This window comes from Halichoerus grypus, chromosome 7, assembly GCF_964656455.1.
Source record: "Halichoerus grypus chromosome 7, mHalGry1.hap1.1, whole genome shotgun sequence".
NCBI classification, from domain to species: domain Eukaryota; kingdom Metazoa; phylum Chordata; class Mammalia; order Carnivora; family Phocidae; genus Halichoerus; species Halichoerus grypus.
In genome coordinates, this window is record NC_135718.1 from 71,593,181 (window position 1) to 71,614,313 (window position 21,133).

Consider the following 21,133-nt stretch of genomic DNA (forward strand, 5'->3'; position numbering starts at 1 on the left):
TATTGTATCAAAAGTCTTTCATGCTGCCTGGCCTTTCATGTAGCTCCGAAGCAGCTTTATCGATCTATGCTAAGTAAACATAGCTTTGTTTTCGTCTTCCACCCTCCGCCCTCCCTCCCGGCACAGACTGGAGTTGGATCCCTTCCAAAGCGGCTGCTGCAGCAGCTACAGCCGCCTCCTCCACACACAGAAGCAGGGTTTCTAGGGTGAGGCAATGCGTCTGCAATTCGCAGAGACAAGGCAGGAATTGTAATTGTAGTTCATCATGTGATGACTTATGAAAGAGGAAGTTGGTATGTTTTAGTCACGTAGACTCTGCCCTCTTGCTTAAGGCTGCAGGTCCTTTCAGAAGAGCATTATGGTAATCTTTGCCATTCAGAGTCAAGGTTACCAGGCTGGCTGCAGGGTGCTCCTACACATTCATATGTGGACAGGCAGGTGGATGGCGCATGAAGGGTTGGTGGGACAGTGGGTTGAGGCTGGCTTTTAACCAGAACGCTGAAATGCTGCAATTTGTCTTAAGAACTAAAGGAAATGTTCTATGGGGAACACTTCTGCCGAGATTAGATGAAGCAACAGTCCTTTCCAGCTCTAATTTCTAAGATTTCTTTTTTAAATAAAAATCACAGTTAAGGAGCAAAAGGAAACTGTTCTGTATGATACCATCGAAAGGCAGGAATAAGGGAAGTGATCGGATGTTAAGCCAAAGGGAGCAGTTCTAAGAAATAGCTCAATGGGTGGAAGAAATCTGCCCTCCCCACACTGCGATTTACATGGGTTTCCACCCCGTGAGCATTAAACATCTAAAATCTGAATCTGGTCCCCGGAGCTTACTCCAGTGGAGATGCTCTTGTTAACATACCACAGCCCTGTACTGACAGTCCACAGGGCAGTGTAAAAAAAAAACAAAAAAAAGTTGTTCCTTCCAGAAGACCCTGAGGGAACTCTGCCCTGAGGACACACAGCCGGGGGAGGGTTGCAACGTGTGTGCTGTCCACGAGGTGGTATTCCTAGAGACTGCTGAGTTCATGCACTTCACCCTATATTCACATGTGGAATCACAGCCTTCATTCTTTAGAGTGCAGTTTCTATTAATAGCATGATGTTGCAACCATACTAGAGCTTCTTAAACTCTGACCCTGGCATATTTGGAGGAGGAAAAAAAAAAAGGCAGCGGCGTGTCATTTGGATTTCTGTGGATAACAACCTCAGCTCCTTGTACTTGGGCAAAACTGCCATGAGATTGGAAGAGTGCATGTGCTACTCAGGGCTTTCCTACTTAAAAAAAAAATTATAAATATGTGCTTGAACAGATCTGTTTATATGAATACGTCTATACATACTATGGAGAGTCATGACACAAATGAACCTTCTGTAGTAGATGGGAGAGCCTTTCTTCTAAGTGATAGCATTTTATGAGACAGTTCTACTGTTTTCAAATTGCAAATACACTTTTTTAGAAATACTTTCCCTCTGTTTGACCTCTCCATGTAGCCTGCCTCCCCTGTGCACAGAATGCATTCGGATATTAAAGAGACTTTTGCATGTGGAGGAGATAAACTCTCTGTGGAGGGTCTAAGAATCAGGCCAAATAAAATCACAGGAGCTCTTAATCACCCACATATTATACACAGAAGCTGTTAGTCACCAGCCTATGTGTAACCATATGTATAGGTCCCCATTTAGAGTAAAAATTGGGGTCTTGATGTAGGCTAACTACTTACTGTGTCAGAATTTAAAGAGCTAAGTGAGAAATACAAAGGAGAGATTGAGGTCACACACTCGCTCAGTCTGCAAGGAAATTTGTAGGAGAACTGGAAGGGATTCAACAGCCATTTGCTGCCAGAACCCTCCTATTGACTTTTTGGAAAGAGCATGATGAAATGTACTTTTCTGGAAAAAGGTCTGAATGCGGGTTTAATGGATATTTAAGACACCAAAATCCTTTAAAAGATATCACTAGGAAGATGCTGACAAAAGGGGTGAACTAACTTCAAGGATAATGTTTGAAAATATCAAGATGGTAAATTTTCTTTCATTAGCTTACCTACTTAAAATGTGACTTTTCCTGCATACACATTCAGTAGTAAAGGGACTGAAAAAATGGAAGATGTTACAATTCTAAAAGGTTAAGGATAATATGATTGCCTTGTGTTTATTATACCTTTCATATGGACATTCAAAAAAGATAGTTCAACCATAAATCGTATTATCTTGTCATCCTTTTTCAGAAATGGAAACCTAAAGTATTGGAAGATTAAGTAATTTGCCTACAGTAGCATTAAAGGTGAGTGTCAGAACTGAAATCCAGTCCTGTTGTCTAATGATATAGTCTAGAAGATTCTACTTGCATTTTGAGTTTTTAAAAAAATCACGTAAGCACAGTGTAGAAACCTAGCAGGAGAGTGTTAACATTTGTGAGTGTTAACAAAAAGAATGTTAAGATGTGCCAATCTCTATCTATATTTATAGGAAAAAAAGCAATTCTAGGATAGTTCACAGGACATGCAATGTAAAGAACAGCCAACAATCACAACAGATAGAGGGAGATGGTAGAGATGAGAGACAGTTGCCACCACGCCGTGCCTGGTATGGGACTCCTTAAATGGCAAGCTATTTTGTGCTGGTCTTTATGAACCTTAGATCAAAATCGATGTTGGGGGTAGGATAAAAGACTTCCATTCTGGGATTCAGTTGGGTGAGGATATGGTTTGGGCAGTCACCAAACTGGAATACCGCACCTCCAGCTCCTTATGATGTGCTTCCTTAAGAACAAAAGGGAAACATCTCATGAAATCATTTTATTCCTGTTACAGGATTCCAGTCCTGGCTACTTTGCACTCAGACAAATAAACACAAGGGGCTAGGGGGCCCTGAAAAGAAAAAAAATAATGTGAAGTCAGATATTCCATAGCATTTCATGATTATAAAGGGCCTGTAGGAAGCAAAATGATCATAACTTATTCCAAATAAGCCTTCATTGTCATTGTATTTCTTATGAAAAAGAAGTGAGCCAATATGAGCTAGACTGACTTTCTCTTGACAAGCTGAAAATATATTTTGCAAAAGAATGCCAGTCAGCGGGAAAATCTGGCCTTTATCAATGGGGTTTCAATAATCTGTTCTGGTGGCTTACTTGCTCTAGTCTAATGTGTTTAGAAACAAAAAACAAACAAAAAAAGAAGAAGAAGAAGTAGAAGAAGAAGGAGTTCCAGTCCAAGATGGCGATGTAGGAAGACCCCGAACTTACCCCCTCCACAGAACACGCTAAATTATACCTACTTATAGAACAGTTCTTCCCGAAGAAGCACTAAGGGCCAACCCAACAGCTTCTCCACAACAAAGGATAGAATAGGGGGGACAAAAAAGTAGTATTGTCATTTAAAACAATTATTTTATGTGTATAGGTGATATTCTAATAATACCCAAAGATCTAAATGTTTAATAGTAAAATTATTTCTCCATTTTTGTGTGTGTGGTCAGTTTTATGTACAGAGGAGACACAGAGGGCTCCCTGTGGAAGGAAAAATGGAAGAAAAATTTAAAAGACTCATCGTGGGCTGTTACTTATTCATTGGAGCGAGTGTGCATACGCATTAGCACATCCGCTCTTGTGCCCACGTGGCAATGCCTCTTTGCCAAGGGGAGTGCAAAACCACCAAGACAATTCAGATTCACACTCAGAACTGAGTTGACACGGGAAGAAGAAAACCAAGTACAGCTGTCTGTGAACAGACAGCCTGAGTTTATGCCCTAACAAAAGACCACTGGTAGAAATAGAGAAAAAGATTTCCTAATGTGACTGCCTAAATATAGTGTGTTTACTAAAAAGCTGGTCACAGACAGCAAAAATGCAAGTAGGATGAACTTTGATGGACTTGTTGGCCCGCCTTGTCAGCCCTTCCAGCAAATTCCTAAGCGAGGAAACCGGTCTGAAACTTGCCTGGGAACTACACACATGCGAACTTCCTAGGGGCTATCTCTTAGCATTTCAGAGATTGCTAGATTTTGAACATTTTTCAGATTGCTTTTATCCCACTACCTACCAATCTACCTATATTTGCATTAACAGATCAATTCGTTCTTCTTTACCATGACTAAGACGTCCTGTCCGCTCCCTTTATCAATTTATTGGGGCACCAAGGCAATGAAGACTTTGCCTCAAAGAAAACATGCAGGTAAACAACAGCTAGAATCCACGTTTCCCAGACTGCAGTTCTTTCTTTAGCCCACTGGTGGGCTACCTCCTATTTCTGTTTTCTTCCCAGGTTCTTTTTTTACGTACATGTAAATAGTTGCACAGGAAGTGGCCGAGGAACCATAGGTTCTGTTCACATACCTGGCAGATCACCTGAGACAGGTCACTTGGACACCCTGGGCCCGGCATTTTTCTCCACTGGGAGAGGAGATGCTGAACTCGATGCCATTTCTACTCAGACCCTTTCCACGGTGCGCGATTTCATGGGAATACAGGGGAATTTGACAAACCCAAGCCTGACATTCTTCTGACACACGTGGCATCACAAAACAATGCAGAGAAATGACCAGGGAGTGTCTGCCCAATATTTTGGGGCATTGTGCCATCTAAATAAAGTTGTGAGGTTAAGTGGCTACCAGATCATCACATCATCTGAGAACATTATGTCTGCTTGGTTTGGGCTCTGATCCCAGGCTAGGAGTGCCTAAGCCACGGTCTGTACTTAGTTTAAGTTAGCCAGGGCAAAAGCATCTGTATCAGCATTAATATGCCCAATTAAAGTGTCTCCAGACTTACGGAAAATATTTCTTTTCACAAGAGACTGCCTTATTTTATTTTAAATATACTTGTATATCTTAATATATATATGGGCAAAGATTATGTATATACTTCATATAAAATGGGCAAAGATTCAATATCCTATTGACAGCTCCTTCAGATTACTCAAGAGGACCTAAGTTGAGAAAAACAAAAAACTTCCATACACGGATACATCAGCAGGATGTGGAAACTTGTCTTGAGGATTTTTTTTGTATTCTCACCCAAGATTCCTCAGCTTAATAGCTGTGCGGCTTCTCTGCTGGCTATATACTGAATTTATAAAAGATGTTAGGGGAGATAAGTTCTAGGAATCCTGATATTTTGAAATTTGTTAACCATAGTCAAATATTACATTCACAACCTTCTGTATGTGTTTCATTTATTTGAGTCTGATTATGAAAAAAACCTAATGAAGTTTCTTAAATTCTGTATATTTCAAAAACGGTGTTGGTGGGAAGCACTTATATGTGGATGTTTCATTTCAACTCTTCTTCCAAAACCAAAAAAGAGCCATATTCCTTGCTTTTCGTATAAAAATTACTCAATATATTTGAAAATGAGTGTCCCAGAATCAGACTTCTAGATTCCATGAATTCAGAGTGTGGAAAAGGAGAACCAGCCCCTTTTAGCTGTAACAGGAGACATTCTTTTAAAAGCCTGGAATGCTGAAGCCCTCTTATACTGAAAACATGTCAGGACATGCCTTTTTGGGATGCTGTCAAGTGGTTTAGGCTCAGAATTCTACATTCCATACTTTTGAAGTTGTTTTCTGTTGGCAGACGACCTCTTGATTATTTTCATGTGGTGGGTGTCCAGGCCAACCTCTCCAGTTCCCTGTAATTAACCACCCCCCCCCAAAAAAAAACCCTAAAACCTCATACCCTGTGAAGTGTCCATATTTTACCATCAAGTTATGGGTCGTGTGAGTGCTGGGCTTATCACGGTCAATCCTATGAGCCTTGTCACAGTTCGTCACAAATGTCAGTTCCAAATCGGGTACACATGACCTAGAGTGCTTTATCCTCCTATGCTCGTTCCTACTTCTTAGTAGTGTCACCATGTTAAGGAATGAAAAATTACACTTGCTGTGAAAAAGTTTTCACCTTTAAGGAGCTGTCATTTCCCTAGTAAAATCAAATAACAATTTCTATTCACCTCGGCTCCTTTTGGGTTCAAGGCTGGGAATGGGTTAGCAGACAGACAAATGAAGGAACTGGTGAATGGAGTCTCTCCTGACTCAGAAAGGTGCAACTGCCCCCTCGTGCAGGAGATATCAGTTAGGTGCAAACCAGTTCTCCCACTCCATAGAGCCCCTGTTTTCTAGGAAGTCGTGATTCATGGGTTGGAGAATGACACTATAGTCCAGTACACTGTACAGCATGAACCTAATTAAATTAAAAGTAAATACTCCCCCCTCCTTGCCTCTGAACCATCAGGAATTCATTTCACAGGTGCTTCTATCTGTGGCTTCCGAACAAAGGTAGCCCACTTAAATCCCCATCAACATTTGCCTTGTTATAGAAGACACATTAGTAGATGTTTTGATATTGCTCGAACTCCAGCAGGATTCTCAACATGCCCCCAAACGGAGAGGCATAATCTTGAGTGATGGTTAAAAAAAAAAGTCTCATTTCATTTCACTTTGTGGGAATTAGTTCTTAATTGTCTGTTTTATTGGGAAATTTCCCAGAGATTTATACACTATGAGAAACTAGTCTGGAAGAAGCCAAACAGGACAGACATAACAGTCAGAGGTCTTTTAAAACATTTCATCTTGCAGACCAAGAATACAACTTGGAAATCATTTTATGCTTTTATTAAGGTATATAAATTATGATATTTTAGGTGACGCCAATAAAGCCAGCCTAGGGAAGAAAATCAGTTTCTTTCTTCAAGCTTTCCAGAGGTAGTATAAGTTAAATAATTCTATGGTAGAGTTTCAACACCTCCAATTGAGCACTGTTGTTTACGAAGTAAGAACAGTAATCCTCACGTAAAAAGGTGGTATTGCTACCCGAGACAGCAGATGGTGTTATTAAATACACAGGCAAAGTCTAAGGTCATAAGGAACTAACAATTAACTAGAAATACGATCTGTCACACTCGTTTAATGGATAACCTACCAGATATATGCCACCCGTATTATCCTGAGTGTTGGGAGGTACATCGTCAGGCTTCCGAGCAGTTACACAATCAGTTTGGAAATATTGTGATTATATTCTCCTTTAAGCATTTAGTGAAACCAACAAGCTAGAAAGAAAGTGAAAATTAGTGTGATTTCCTCATATTCTTGCTTTTGGTTGCCTACTTTTAAAAATACTTTACCGTTTCAGATTGCACAATTTCACAGCTATCCCTGAATATAATTGGTCTACCCAAACTAATACTTGTCAAGATTTTGGATTTTGTACTGCTAATTTGAGTTGTTCCAAGACCTCTTTACATTATCATAGGTATTATTTTTGCCCCTGCAGATTTCATAGTGGGAAGGTGATGAGAAAAGATTTAGCCGTACATGGTGGCAGTGCATGGGGGGGGGGGGGCAGGCTGAAACCAGGAGGGTGGGGGTGCCTGGGTGGCTCAGTCGTTAAGCATCTGCCTTCGGCTCAGGTCATGATCCCAGAGTCCTGGGATGGAGCCCCGCATCGGGCTCCCTGCTCAGTGGGGAGTCTGCTTCTCCCTCTCCTGCTCCCCCCTGCTTGTGTTCCCTCTCTTGCTGTGTCTCTCTCTGTCAAATAAATAAATAAAATCTTTAAAAAAAAAAAAGAAAGAAAGAAACCAGGAGGGTGGAGGAGGGGCATTGAGTTAGGAGTGGGGGGTGGGGAGCAGGGGGCAAAGTGTAGTCAAACACTTACCAGTGAGTAATGAGGGCATGATTAAAATCTGGAAGTGGACTCAGTTTTGATTATAAATCAAATACAAATATATCAGTAAAGTAAGATCTTTACACAGACAGCCCAATTCCTTATGAGGGTTTTCCAAGGAGAATTTGCCACGGAGAATGTGTGAACAGTTTCCTTTTCACTTAGGCTTTTGAGGATGAAGAACTGAATTCTAAATTCACGCAAAGGAAAAATGACCAACAGGGCAACAACCAAGTCTGAATCACAAAGAGCAAACAATTTGCTTAGAATTTGGAAGGGTGAGCCTTGGCCCATAAGCAAGAACTCCAAAGTGTGTCAAAGAGTTGTGACTCCGACCATTGTGTCGACTGATCTGAAAACCACCATCTGGAAAAGCTGAAACATCCCCAGTGCCCCAGGTGAATAGAAGATGAACAATGGAAAACAAGGTTCGGAGGCCACTGGTTCCTCAGAGTAAGTGGGTGGATCCCAGTCTGTGGACAAAAACCCGTTCTTAAATTTCCCTGCTGCTGGATTTGGTGAGGAAGTCTGAATCACAGAAAATGCATGCTAATAAGATTTTTTTTTCTGATGCAGTTTCACATATTTAAATGTGTATATTTACATTTCTCCACATTTAAACTGAGTCAGAAAAGCACAGCGTCTGAAGGCACAGACTCCCAGTCTGAGACCTTCATCTACAAGCTCAGGGAGCTCGATTCTCCACGTGGCCAGGACTCCTGCTGAAACTTCCAACAGCCCTCAGAAAAGCCAACGAGGTACCCTTGGGCTGAATGAATGAGAACCTTCTGGAGAGCGGAAGACTGGTGGAGGTCCAGCTGGAAAAACATATGGCAGCAGAGGCGGAAAGAGGGCTTCATGACCGAGAGCTTTTATAAAAAATGTCTGGAGGCTCAAGGCAACCGTTACAACCCAAGATCTTACTAAGCATGATGGATATTCTTACTTCTAGGATTGCCTCCAATTTACCTGGATCACAGCCAGCACTGCATCCTCAGGCGCCCCTCGGGATGGTGCCCAATGAAGAACAGCATTGCACCACATCCTACCCCCGAGGCCAGGACCCCATGCCTGCTCCCCCCGCCCCCACCCTGATAGAGCACTCAAGATGGCAGCTCACTGTGTCGTCCTGAAAGAAAACAAAGTTTGCAAATCACTCCAGTCTGTTTGTTTTATAACAGGTCAGGAGGGAAAATGACCATGGTCAATTCTCTTCTTACCCCCGTGTGAACTCAGAGCATTTTCGAGCTGCTCAGTGAGCAAAGCCAGGCAGTGTGAGTTTCTGACGAGGACACCATGCCAAGATGGCCTCTCCAGATATAGGCACAGCCTTGAGGTTTTATGTCAGTCTCTCCCTGCCCAACATCATTTCCAAAATAATGGAAAGGAAGATTTGATTTTTCCATGTGAATTCTCCGTAATAATCTTCTCTTATCGCTAATAACCATTTATGTCTGTTACTGAGCTTTAAGAACATTCTACACGGAATGCTGTATCCCTTAGAAAAGACATAAATTAGGAGTTGATTATTCAGAATTATATATAAAAAAATACACTTTATAAAGTCCATAATTTACTGCAGGGTTGTAAAAAAAAAAAAATAGTAAGTTCCCCTAGAACACTGAAGTAGTATTAGGTTTTTAAAAATGAAACCAACATATACTTTTTAAAGATATGCACAGACTGTATTGGGGAGGTAGACATGTGTACCTCTTTTTATCAGTAATGTAGTTACAGCTGACACTATTACTTTTCTTCAACAGATAATACCGTCTCCCTTCCTGTGTCCCTGATGGTTTTTCCACCACCATTCTCCTTAAGCGAGGCAGTTGTAGAAGTGGCAATTATTGGAGTCACAAAACTCGGGGCCTGACTTTATTACCCAATCATTATGACAATTATCCTTCTAGTTTTCCCTTTGTCCATATATACACATTTCCAAGGCATGTTTTTTCACTACTGGAAAGAGAAAGGCCAATGGATCAGTTACACACACTCTATACTGATAAAGCAGTGTCATTAACTTTTGATAAAAGAAGAAGCAAATTATAGCCCTTTTTGCTTAGATTGTATTTTCCCTCTTAGGAACCTGAAGCAAAAAGTGTGTGTGTGTGTGTGTGTGTGTGTGTGTACATATATATTACTATATTGTTACATAATTATTATATACTACTAAAATATTTTTAATAATGTCAGGTTCACAGTGAGCTTTCCATTCATCTGGCCAAGGGGGTTGGGGACTGTGTACCTAAGACTACTTGGGCCTAATGGAGAAAGGGCTTTGAAGCCCCAGAATTTTCTAGATGTTCAGAGAGAGGAAACAAAGTCACTTCTCAAGTAAAGCTTTTCTCTTTGTAGGGCACCAGAAATGCAGACATAGATATGGGCTGGGGTAACTAAATGCGTGTTCTTGTGAATGGAGGCCCGTTCCCCCTTGGCTGCCTGATGCTATGGCTCATGGTACGAGGAGCGCCAAATCCCTGTCTGTAGACACTCTGGGGTTGAAGTCCTGGGGGCATAACTCATGCTCTGCGACAGGCACCACTTCTGCCTCTGTAGCCCCAGTACCGTGTAAACACAGGCAAACCCCTTTTCTGTGCTTCATTTCCTCTCTAAGTTGACATACAGTTGACCCTTGAACAATGCAGGGGTGAGGGGCGCCGACCCCCACTCCCAGTCGAAAATCCACACGTAACTTTTGATTCCCCCAAAACTTAACTACTAATAGCCTACTATTGACCGGAAGTCTTACTAATAACACGCACAGTCGACTAAGCTGTATTTTGTATGTTATGTGTATTATATGCTGTATCCTTACAATAAAGTAAACTAGAGAAAAGGGGCACCTGGGTGGCTCAGTTGGTTGAGTGTCCAACTCTTGGTTTCGGCTCGGGTCGTAATCTCAGGGTCATGGGATAGAGCCCCACATCGGGCTCCGTGCTTAGCAGGGAGTCTGCTTGGGATTCTCTCCCTCCGCCCCTCCTCTGCGCACTCTCTCTTTCTCAAATAAATAAAAAATCTTAAAAAAAAAAAAACTAGAGAAAAGAAAACGTTATTAAATAAATCATAAGAGAAAATACATTTACGGTACTGTCTTTTATTTCTGGTGTAATAATCCGCATGTAAGTGGACGCTCGCAGTTCAAACCCACATTGTTCAAGGCTCAACCGTAAATGTGTGTACTAATATGTCCAGAGACCACTCAGTATGGGTAAGTATCACCCAGTGGTTAAGAGTGCAGGGCCTGGAGGCAATGAGCCAGGGTTTTATTCCAGTTCTTCCACTTTTACGAGCTGTGTGAGCCTAGGCAAGTGACTTAAACTTGCTGTGCCTCCATTTCCTTATCTGTGAAATGGGTATAAAAGCAGCACTTGCTGCAGAGGTTGATAGAAGGGTGAAACGACATACCACGTGCCTTGAGTGGTGTAAGGCACATGACAAGCCCTTGATTCACCCTGGCTTTCGTTATGTTAAGTATTTCCGGACAAGGCTGAAGCAGACATTTTTTTCTAAAACCAACCAGTCTTCTACCTCCCGTGGCCAGACTTGAGGATCTTACTTTAGGAACAAGCCCTGCTACTTCGCATCCCTCCACACCCACCACTCCAGGAAGTAGTTATCACCAAAGCTGCCAATGACCTCATTGTGACCATCTCCAAGAGACTCTTATCTCTAATCCTTCCTGAGTCATCCGCCACTTCTGTGATCACTCCTTCCATTCTTTTTCTCACTTTGGCTCTTAAAGTAACATCCTGTGCCTACTGAACTTAAGGCAAGAACTTCAGAAGTTCTTAAGGTGTGTGTTCTACCGCCCCTTGCTTTACTCCAGGCTATAAAGTCCTCAGTGCTTGGCATGTAGTAGATACTCAGTAAATGTCTGGGGCCCTGCCTTGAACTGCGATGTTGAAGAACTTCCTCAATCTCTGTCCCCTTGTGTTGTTTTCTTGATATTTGGGTCCTTGCTGCTCTCCCTGGAATCTCTGCTAAATGAAGGAAATCCTGGAAGGCTGTCTGACTTCTCATCCATCTTTTTCTTCACTTAAGACCTGAAATTCTTTATAGTTAAACTTCCTCTGCTTCAGGTTTCCAGTTTTTGGTGGGGGGGTATATTGTTACTCCTTTTTCCAGGAAATGTAGGAATTAAACCCCTGAAACATCAAAATCACACACAATTATTCTGAAAACAACTCCTTTGGGGATGTACAAGATGCATTCTAGCAAAGGAATCATATTCTCCCAGAGGCAGAACCCAAGAATATGCATTTTAAAAATCAAAGTCCTGGGGCGCCCGGCTGGCTCAGGCTGTAGAGCGTGCGACTCTTGATCTTAGGGTTGTGGGTTCAAGCCCCACGTTGGGTGTAGAGATTATATAAAAATAAAATCTTTAAAAAAGTAAAATAAGAAATAAAAATAAAAACAAAATTCCTTTCTTATACACAGTAAAGTACGATAACCATTGGTTCAATCTCACCCTGAATCCCTTTTGCCACACATCTCAATTCAGGGCCACTTCAACTGAACAAAGGTTATATACCTGTGAGGATCAAAGCTACTTAATATATTAGCTTATAATATTTTTTAAGAAAGGCAGATTTCCCCTTACATGCACACACCTGCACATGTGTGCATGCTCACACACACACACACACACACACACTGAAGTCAACTGTACATGGGTTTTTAAAAATCACCCATTATTTTGGATTATTCACACCGTTAGGCATAGCAGGGCCAATGATACTTTTAGGGAAAAGTTTTAATTTTTAAAACGTTTGAAAATGTTTTAATTTTTAGAAGATTTTGTTTATTTATTTGAGAGAGAGAAAGAGAGAGAGAGCAAGCATGAGCGGGGGTGGGGGGGTAGGAGCAGAGGGAGAGGGAGAAGCAAACTCCCCCGCTGAGCAGGAAGCTTGACGTGGGGCTCGATCCCAGGACCCCAGGTCATGACCTGAGCCAAATGCAGACGCTCAACTGACTGAGCCACCCAGGCACCCAAAAATGTTTTAATTTTAATTTCTTTTAAAATCAGAAGGGAGAAAATAGTATAACAATAGTGAATATATATTAATGAATTCAGTCTCGATTATATTTGGCTTTATACCACTGCAGTGGTAGGACGTAGTTTTTAATGGAGGAAGGGGCCCACAAAGGCAAAAATGCCCACAGCATTTCTGGGAACCACAAAAGTTATAATGCAGCCCTGATAATGACCACTGACCTTTTTTAGGTTCCTGTGTTCATATGAAGAATTCCTGGAATACTTTCATATTTTTAATTTATACATTGCCTTAGACTTAGTCTTTGGTATTCTAGTTTCTTTCTATTTATCTTGATCCCCCAGAGACCTCATCTCTTGCATTACCTTTGTTCACTGTCTCTATACTAATGAATTCCAAATCTCGCTCCCCCTCTATCCTTGTGTCAGATTCTAACTTTGAACTTCTCACTGCCCATTGGGTATTTTCCACTTGCGTATCTCATCACTGGCTCAAAACCAACAGACACATCCCTGAGCTCACCTTCCCCTGCTCTTCGGCTCTCACTCTCTGCTCTCCCGTCTGTCTATTAGAATTACTACTAATTTTGCAGTCATTATGAGGCTACCTTCAGCTCAGGTCCTCTCTCCCTCCCTTATCTGGCTGGGCCTTAGGTCCCATGCTCGCCACTGTCCCTATCTGAGTCTCGCTACCCATTCCTCAGCCCTGCTTTCCTTGCCTCTCATCATTCCCACTTGCATTCCAACGTGCATTCCCACTTCCTCCTACAACACAATTCCTAACCATCCTTGAACTGACCTTAGCACTCTTTGCATCATTTTTTTCCCCTCTGCTCCATAATTCCACTACTTCAACCCAAACTCCTTATCAGTTTTTAAGGCCCTGCCTAGGTGGATCCCTATGTTCTGACCAACATGTCTCTCTGCTCATGGCTCATGAACACCCGCCAAAGATGACAGTTAAAGACTCCCCTCACTCTCTCATGTTTGCTGTCTTTGTCTTTTGTTTAGCTCTAGATTCACTCATTCACTCATTTATTTGGTAGTCTGGGGGGACTTCTCCGTCCTGGGCATGGTCACCTTAAATGTCCCCTTCCTACCTATTCCAACCCTATATAGCTTTCAAAGCTCAGGTCAGGTCTCCATGTGTGTAGCCCCGGATTTACCCATGATCACTGATCTCTTTCCTCTGTACCCTCAGGGTAGCGGTGTAGTGTCCCAGAATTTAGCCCTCAGTGATGCTTGTGGTGTGGGATTTCTTGACAGTGTCATGGATGCTATTTGCCTGAGTCTTGTGAAAGCAATAATCTTTATAGACAATCTACCTTTTCTATCACCCAACTGCACCTGATATCAAGCCCAGGGCTGGGCTAGTGGTGCCAACCCACTGATTATTATCAATAATCCCTGTATTTCAAGTGTTTTCTATACTATGATCCAGGCAGTATATATGCTAGACACTTTATATACACTGATCCCTATGAGGTTGATATTATCATCCCTCTTTTACAGGTTGGAGAAACTGAGGCTCAGAGACATTAAGTGACTTGGTGAAGTTTACATAGTTGTGAAGTAGCTAAATTAGAATTTAAGGCCTGACATGATCCAAAAACTGTGCTCTCACTCTCTTTGTTAAATTACCTCTGCTTTCGGTTGATCTGTAAATATTCAAATCTACTCATTTTCTTCCCAGTGATAATTATGTTTGTTTTCTATCTCCGTTTATATATGTAAATTCTTTTTTTTTTTTTTTTTAAGTAATCTCCAGGCCCGACGTGGGGCTTGAACTTATAAACCCAAGATCAAGAGTTGCATGCTCTATGGACTGAGCCAGCCAGGCGCCCCTCTCCCTTTGTATTTTTAATAGCCTGCTATTCTATCTTTTCGGGGCTCTCCATTTATATCAGACACACTAAATCCTTCTAGAATCTTATCATAAATGTCCACCACATATTGGTTATTTGTGTGATATTTATATAAAATAACTGTAAGCATCAAGCTCACATGTGGACCCACCCAGCCAGTACCTTTGGCTCATGCAATGTAGTATATTTTGTCAATTAAACAAATCTCAAGATTTAAAAAAAAAATCAATAAACATACAATGGAAAGAGAAGTTGGGAACATAGAAATAGTATCTCAAAATGAATACATTATATATAAAAGTTCACAACCAGGAATTCTACAATTGGGTTTGTGGTAATGTTAAGTCATTAATCCTGTGTTCCTCTGTTGTTTCTCCATGTACCCTAACCTGGTGGAGTTCCTGTCAATTCTTTTTTTTAAAGATTTTATTTATTTATTTGACAGAGAGAGAAACACAGCGAGAGAGGGAACACAAGCAGGGGCAGAGGGAGAGGGAGAAGCAGGCTTCCTGCAGAGCAGGGAGCCCGATGCGGGGCTCGATCCCAGGACCCCGGGATCATGACCCGAGCCGAGGCAGACGCTTAACGACTGAGCCACCCAGGCTCCCCATTCCTGTCAATTCTTAACGCCAGATTATGGAGTTTATCTAGACCATTCAAAGCCTTCCATAATATTAAGAAAACAAAATAATAAATTAAAATTAACTTGCTTTATTATAAGATAGTACTTTTAAGAACTTTTTGGGGGGCTGAAAACCCCTGGAGATATTTGTGGTGAAAGCATCATAGCAAAACAAAATCTGTGGTAGAGCATGCCATCTCATTACTGGGAGGTGATAAGTACTTGCTTACTAGCCCTTCAGTGCAATGCCTTTCGCTTCCTGTGACAGAAACTGTCACCTATCTCCCACTGTCCATCCTCTTCTCTCTCTCGGTAACATCATCCTTATTATAAAGAGTGATTGCTTTCTTCTTCTTCTTTTTTACTAAGATTTTATTTATCTATTTCAGAGAGAGAGAGAGAGAGCACGAGCAGGGAGGAGGGGAAGAGGGAGAGGTTGAAGCAGACTCTCTGCTGAGTTGGGAGCCCGACTCCGGGATCATGACCTGAGCTGAAGGCAGACGCTTAACCAACTGAGCTGCCCAGGCGCCCCAGTTCTTCTTTTTTTTACACCTGAATCATTATTTGCTCTCTGTTCAAAAATAACTCAGCCAAATAGATTTTCCTACTAAAGCTATGATGTCAAAACAGAAAATTTCACTCTAACCTTTTGTTTTATTTTGCTTATTTTGTTTTTATCTATATCTGTTTGCCACCTTTATTCCTGAAAGAATAATTTGGGAATTATGCAATACTCTAAAATAGGGATTAACAGGAAATGTTCCTGGACAACTTTGGTTTGTAAGAGAAACAAAGAATTTATTGCTGACTTGGTTACTAGCGGCAGGGTAATCAGAAATTCTATGAAGGAAGCTGGAAGCTGACCTCTTTTAAAGTCACTTTAAAAAGCTGAGGTTGATTTTGTAGTTCTTGGTCAGAATCTCGCAACCATTTACTTTTTTGTGTGTGTGTAACGTAGTGGACATCTGCTGCTTTTTCCTGCTCAACTTCCATTTCTTCCTGTGATACTGGGATCCTAGTTTTCTTTAGGAAACTACCCCTCCCTGACTCCCAGTCCTGGTAGTTCTTAACACCAGATTATGGAGTTAATCTAGACCATTCAAAGCCTTCCATAATATTAAGGTGAGCAGTCCAGAGGGCTGGCTATTTTGGCTTTTGCCAGTTGGATGATTATTTGCCAACCTTCCAACGGATGCCAGTGGGAACAGCGCTGCAGGCCAAACGGGACTCTTTACAACTGTGTGTTCCTTAGGGGGAAACACTCCCAATACAAATGATTGAAATGGAAACCGGATGTGCAGGTTTCCCGAATAAAAGCGCACACAGATAGGCCATTCCGGCTCAATCACGAGGAGCACAACAGGATCTGTCGGGATGGTCGCTGCAACCTCTATCGCAGAGAACGAGCGGCGAGTAGCCCAAATGAATGAGGGTGCCGAATGGCATCTAATTTGCAGCGGGAGCTCAGCACCTTTCCTCTCTTTGCTGCTTCCCCGGAACAAGGAGAAAAAGACATTAGGATGAAGGATAATGTGCTATCGACACATAAAGATGAAAGAGAGAAGGACACATGAAATGTCACTCATTTGAAGGTCTACTTTAGCCTGTTCTGTCCTTTTACCCCCCAAAACACATTGCACATTATTTTACCCGTCTGTGGCCCACTCTGGAGCCCAGGGCACCCGGGTGCTCCTGGTTTATCCTTGAGCCCAGCCACGTGAAGCTGCGGCCCACCATCCGAAGGGGGGTAACTGGTGTATTTTACTGTCTCTGCTGGGAAGAGGGCATAGATGTGTCAGATCCCTGTGTGATGGGTGGAATTGCGTCCCTCAAAGAGATTCACTGAAATCCTAATCCCTGGGAGGTGACCCTGGGGGTCGCTCAGTCCAGGGTCACTGTGAATGTGACCTTATTTGGACATAGGGTCTCTGGAGATGTAATCAAGTGAAGACGGGACAGTTAGCAGGGGTTAGCGGGGGCCTAATCCAACCTGACTGTCGTCCTGACCAGAAGAGGAGAAGAGACCCCAGAGAGGACATCGTGTGACACCAGACACGGAGATTGGAGCAATGTGTCTACGAGCCAAAGACATGCCAGAGAGTGCCAGCAATAGCTGGAGGGAAAAGCAAAGCACGGGACAGATTCTCCCCTCGAGCCTTCAGAGACAGCATGGCCCTGCTGACACTTTGATCATGAACTTCTAGCCTCCGGAAACGTGGGAATAAAATTCTGTTGTTTTAAGCCCCCCCAGGTTGTGCTCGTTTGTTATAGCAGCCCTAGGACACGAATACACCCTGCTGAAGATCAGTACAGGCACGCTACTGTGAAACCCACTGCACAGAGGAGACGGTCACCCAACAGCTGTCCCGCGTGGTCATAAGGAACGATGCCACCTTCCACGAGGAGGTGCAGCTGTCCCAGGATTCAAGATGCTCCTCTAGATGCAGCTGTGCAGATGTGCCACCGGACCGGGGACACGCTGAGGGCAGGACGCGTGCCTTGTTCTCCTCTGCATCCCTCCTTCTGTGCCTGAAAACCAGAGGTGCCCAATAACTGTGGAAAGTATGAATGAGTTCATGGGACAGTGTTTTCCGGATGAGCGATTAACATTACTTTCTGACATCACGGAAGTGTTTACGATCCTCTTCTGTGAAAATGTAAGTGGCCAAGACATCATATCAGATGCCTTCATTGGCGAAACCCACTCTTAGACCTGGAAAGACACAGCCTTGGGCTTCTTTGAGATCTGATTTGGTCCCCGGCGCTCTAGGCGGCAGATGTAACCGGTAACACCTTTAAAAAAAAAAAATCTGAAAATCCCACTGATATTGTGATTCTGCTGCTCAGATGTGGCCTCGGTTTCTTGACTTTTTTTTTTTTTTTAAGATTTTATTTATATATTTGAGAGAGAGAGAGAGAGAAAGAGCGTGCCAGCAGGGGGAGGAGCAGAGGGAGGGAATTCCAAGCAGACTCCCCGCTGAGCATGGAGCCCTACACGGGGCTCGATCTCAGGACCCTGAGATCATGACCTGAGCCGAAATCAAGAGCCAGATGCTTGACTGAGTGAGCCACCCAGGCGCCCCTGTTTTCTTAACTTTTAGGGCAAGGTGTGTTACTCTCCATTTAAAAATCAGCCCACCCAAAATGATAGCCTTCTGTTTTGTGCATGAATTCATCTTAAATGTCTTTTGAGGCTCTAAGTGAAAGGTACTATCACCAGCAACAACCAATAAATGAAATAAATACCAGATATAAAATCAGCCACATGGGCTCCTGGAGGGACATGGAATGTGTGGGGGTTTCATTTGCTGAATGAGGTACGTTTTAATGTTGAATGAGAGCTTTTTTTATAAACTGTAAAAGGCTATAAAGAAGTCAGTCACTATGACTATTATTTTTCCTATACCATATCCTTGATTAAATGACTAACCCAAAGATTCAGTAACCAACCTTTTCTCTTCCCCGGACTGTGATTTCTTTACCCAAATGAGTAAGTTATGGCTAATATCCCAAGATCCCAGCTAAGTCCACTTTTTCCTTGGAATCTATGATTCTATCAGCAGGAGTGTCTATATACCTAAGTTCCTGAAATATGAGAAGACATTTGGTGACTCTGCTGACACATAATATTAAGTTGTTTGACATAAATTTTTCAGACTATGTTTTGTATAATATAGAAGACAAAAAAAGGTAAAGGGGGAGTAGAACATGAAAAAGTATCAAGCATTTAAGAAAATATATATATTATAATAACAACTAAGATTCAACTTACCTAAAGAGGAGAGGAAGAGTATATTTATGATTCACATGAGTATATGCCATGCTCATTGAAAAGTAGATTTTTAGAAAAAAAAGAGGAGCACAAGCTTCATGATGCACTTAGAAATCCTAGCTGCCTTTTAAATGTAAACAGCAAACTTAATTTTTTATTATGTAAAAGAAAAAGTTGAACTACCCCTAACTTCATTGCATAAATCAAACGTCATGTTCACAAGTGACCATTGTTGAGTTCTTTGGAATCAACAACTTTTTCTGTGGCTAACAGTGTTTCTTGATATTCCTGAAATCAGCTAAAATGCTGGAAAGAGCGTGTAGAAATATAGAGTCAAGAAGCTATTAATAGAGGATTTTGAATTCAACGGAATCAGCATTTCTTGTATATTTTATTTGCTTTTTTAAGACAATAAGCCTTTGATTTAATGTGTGTGCTAGCCTTGAAATCAACTCCCTACAGAGAAATTCCTGGTTCAATGCAGGGTCCATCAGAATGCCCTTGAACCTTAGGTCACAGGCCACCAAATGTGGACAAGGCAACACAGACCATTGATAATAGAGGAATCTCTAGAGTGAGTGCTCCCGAGACGCAGGAGAAAAACATGAAAGCAGGAGGAATTCTAAACTCTAAAGATGACAAATACTTAGACTGGTCAGGCTAAAGGAAATGAGGCAATAGGACTAAAAAAACAAAAACAAACATAAAACCCCCCCAAAACAAAAACCCAAACCTGTCATTTCTCTCCATAACTTTCTTTAGATAGTCCTTACATGTTTTAAGAAAAAGTTTTAAAAATATTTTAAGAAATATATAACAAGAGCTGTTCAACATGCTTATGTCCCTTGCCCTAGTGATTCTGCCTCTAGATATTTGTCTTAAGAAAATATCAGAAGTGTGTAGAATGATTTTGAAGATGTGTGTTTAACTGAAACATTATTTGTTTTTTGTATTTTTATATTTGTAATATAGAGGAACTGAGAGACAAGCTCAATGTACAAAAATAAGAAAAAAGTTAAAAAAATTGGGTTCAATCCATATGATGGAATGCTGTGTCGATATTTTAAAATCCTATTTTCAAAGATAGTTGTTCATAAAGGAAAATGCCCAATCTGTAGCACTCAAAAAAAGGGCAGATACACAATCATATATTCCATATAATCATAATTTTAAATATGTATATGTGTCCATGTATATATAAAGAAAAAAATTGGAAAAACACACCAACATGTTAACTATCCCTAAGTGGCAGGATTTGAGATTACAGGTGATTGTTTCTGCCTTTGTAAATATTTTAAGTAGTATTTTTTAAGTCTTTTAAGATTTTTCTACAATGAGCCTGTATTGCTTTTAATATCAGAACTATTAACTTTTAAGGTTAGGACATTCACGGACGTTCCCTTAAAATGACAGTTTCCCCCCTAAATCAGAAATGTGGACACTGTGTTTTGGGTTTAATGGAGCAAGGTGCAGAATTATGATTCAATGCTAGATTTTCACACATAAGGACCCAGTCAATGAATGGATATTTACAGAGCACATACTCATTCAATCAACCAATGCTTATGGAGCACTTGCCCTGTGCTGGCCACTGAATTCATGCCCAGGAGCCAGGGGACCTCAGGGAACAACTAGGGGTGGCTGGTGAGGGCGAGAAGCTCTTACTCTGGGTATTCGTGAATGTCACAAATCACTGAGGAATGAGACATTCCTAAAGGTTGGGCAAATTTGCCCAAGCTGACTCCCAAGGAGTTGAACCTTTGCTCACAAGTCCAAGACCCAGACCCCCCTGCTCCGCCGGGCTCACCGCTGAGCCCGGAGGCAGAGTCTGCGGGTTTCCAGCATGACGTAATGGCTGCTTCGTCACCTGCAGTCTTGTCTCGGAAGCTCTACTGGTCCTAGAGGCTTGGTTTGTAATATCCTTGCACAGCTTAGTACTTTCTTAGCATTCTGTTTAACCATTGACAACTTGATATTCTGACCAATGGTTACGGTATTTCTCCGTATATTAGGTTGACAGGTTGTTGATTTCCCAGATCAGTTCGCTCTCCTTCCCTTCCTCTCTCGCCCCACCTCTCTCCAGTTTGCAAGCTTCTATTTTCCAGTGGCTTTATCTGCATTTTGTAAGTACACTGAAATAGGAGAAAGCAGGAGCTCTGGGACCACGTGGCCATCTCTGCACAATCAGATCCTCGGGGCTTGCTATTCCTTAAAGT

The 21,133-nt window shown here is 41.8% G+C and overlaps 1 long non-coding RNA gene across 1 annotated transcript; it reads left to right on the forward strand.

Annotated features, from left to right (window-relative positions):
* The first annotated feature begins 1,789 nt into the window (after positions 1-1,789).
* On the forward strand, positions 1,790-9,271 carry LOC118546032 (uncharacterized). Its single transcript, XR_013449763.1, has 3 exons — positions 1,790-2,287; positions 4,073-4,178; positions 7,828-9,271. It is a non-coding gene; the product is annotated as an uncharacterized LOC118546032 (long non-coding RNA).
* Positions 9,272-21,133: the final 11,862 nt, after the last annotated feature.